The sequence below is a fragment of the Erythrolamprus reginae genome, chromosome 5 (assembly GCF_031021105.1).
Source record: "Erythrolamprus reginae isolate rEryReg1 chromosome 5, rEryReg1.hap1, whole genome shotgun sequence".
NCBI classification, from domain to species: Eukaryota; Metazoa; Chordata; class Lepidosauria; order Squamata; family Dipsadidae; genus Erythrolamprus; species Erythrolamprus reginae.
Window position 1 is genome coordinate 43,412,470 of NC_091954.1, and position 2,500 is coordinate 43,414,969.

Here is a 2,500-nt window from a genome sequence, read left to right on the forward strand (position 1 = left end):
TCAACAGGCATTACTGGTAATTATGGCTCTATAACACAACTTGATATATTTTAAATAAATATAATTCCCATTACATGTTTATTGTTCAAATTGAGAGCCACGTTGGTCTAATGGTGAGACATCAGGCTAGAAACCAGTAAAAACAATGAGTTGATTTTAAAAGAAAGTGGACTGTGCACTTGTGGAAAAAGGGTAGAAAGAAAGAAAAACATTGTTGAAATTATTGAATCTGTTTATTTTTCCAGAGAAAGTTGGAATTACTTTATAACATCCTAGAGGATTTTCTCTCAACAATCCCAAGCTCCTAAAAACTCTATGATTCTTAAGGATAATCCATTGAAGTTAAATTTAGATCATATAGACTTTAAACTTTAAGCCAGAAATTATGCTTTTTAAGCAGTAAGAAGAATGCATTTCTATCCAGAATTGAATATTATTCAGAATTTAATCCTATTGAATTTAGTGCGGATTTATTGCCATATAAGCTTATGCAGGATTGTAGTTTTATTCATAGTAAGTTCAACATAGCTATAATGCTTTATATTATCATTTTATAAAGCTAGGACACAAATTCAATTCTGATGTCTGAATTTGAATTGTAGTGAAAACCTTTCATATTAAATTTGTTGATGGTATGTTCATAATTCCTAGACAATATGAATTTTTCTCTTAATGAGATCATAGGTTGAATATTTCAGTGTCAGAGATCTCAAATAGAACATCACAAAAACTTGAAGAATGATCTTCAATTACAGTCCTGAATAATATGGACCAATAGTCTGACTCAGTATTTTAGCTAATTTGTGCTACAAATCAAACAATTCCTTTATGATTCAGAATTCACTCTGTATGCTATTAGTGGCTTTGGAAATTTTGACAAAATATTTCAATCAATGTTGAAAACAAACTGCAATTGCTAAATTACCAGCAGAATTAGGTACAGATACAATGGAGACTGTCAACTCTGTTGCCAAGTCCACAGAGTTGTTAAGCAAGGTATCATCAGGGGTGGGCTACTGCCCAGAGGGGTGGGGGGATGCAGTGGGGTTGCAAAAATGGAGCTCCACTCCAGAGCACCCAATTTGCACTGAAAGATGTTGAAAGAAAATGCAGGACATCCTGCATAAGCCAAGCCCACAGTGTGGTGGTAAAACTTTTAGTAGCCCTTCACTGGGTACGGTATAACCATGCCGGACATACAATCTCACTTCTGCTGTGGTCATTAACTGAATCACTTGTAGTCATTAATTAAGACATCAAATGTCCATGACTTTTTTATTATTATTATTATTATTATTATTATTATTATTATTATTATTATTATTATTATTATTTTTAAATTATTATTTATTAGATTTCTTTGCCGCCCCTCTCCGTAGACTCAGGGCGGCTCGGGACTTTCATTCTTATTGCCAACTTTGCCATTGATTTCATTTTGGGAGCTTTTGTGGAGTGCAAACATGGTGATCACATGAGTGCAGATTGCTGTGATAATCATAAACACCCGCTGATTGTTAAATATGTTGGTGGTTGTGAGACAAGTCATAAAGTTATTTTTCCAGTATTGTTGAAACTTTAAAGAGTCACTAAACAGGACAGACATTAAGTGAGGTCTACCTATATAAGTGCTTGTTGTACTCAAAAATCCAAATTTTTCTCACTCACTTTGAAACAAACCCATCAGTTTATTATACTGATGCCCAGTCCCCAGCCCACTGTTGGGCTGCAACCCATTTGGAACCAAGCCGTGGAAATGGTGGGCAATTGCGCACATGCATTTGCAAATGTACATTTGTGAAACCGGTATGCACACAGCCAAAATCATCCCCCCTCTTCCCATCGCTGCTGCCACCACCTTTGCTGATCCACTGAGCCAGAAAGTTTGGAGATGGCTGATATATATAATATAAAGCATTCACATGTATTTTTCAGGTTTTATGTAAAAGCAACTCAATATAGTAAAAAGCACCTCTTCTTTGTGAGGCTCAACCTAGTTTCCAAAGCATCTAAAGACAGGGCAAGAAGCAATGGATGCAAATTAATCAAGAAGAGATCCAGCTTAGAGCTAAGGAGGAATTTATTGACAGTTAAAACATTTAATCAGTGAAACAACTTGCCTCCAGAAGTTGTGGATGCTCCAACAGCAGAGATTTTAAAAGAAAATTTGGATAACAATTCATCTAAAATGGTGTAGGGTATCCTGCCTGAGCATTTGGATTAGATTCACTTGAATTAGGACTGAATTCACCAACCTTTCTAGCTTTGTGGACTAGCAGACCAGTAACTGCGGATGCATTACCCTGCCATTTCTATGGGCAGTTGCAAACAGTTCATGGCCCACTAGTGGGCTGCAGCCCAGAGATTGGGAACCTTCGAGTAGAAGACCTCCCAAATCCCTTCCAATTCTTATTCTGTTCTGTTCTAGTTAAATCTTCAAACCTACATAGCTTCATTTCTGTTACAACTTATGAAGATATCATTTGACTTAAAAATGATAGAG

The 2,500-nt window shown here is 36.0% G+C and overlaps 1 protein-coding gene across 5 annotated transcripts in view; it reads left to right on the forward strand.

Annotated features, from left to right (window-relative positions):
- EBF3 (EBF transcription factor 3) overlaps nucleotides 1–2,500 on the forward strand; it is a 225,602-nt gene that overhangs the window by 107,877 nt on the left and 115,225 nt on the right. The window lies entirely within an intron of this gene.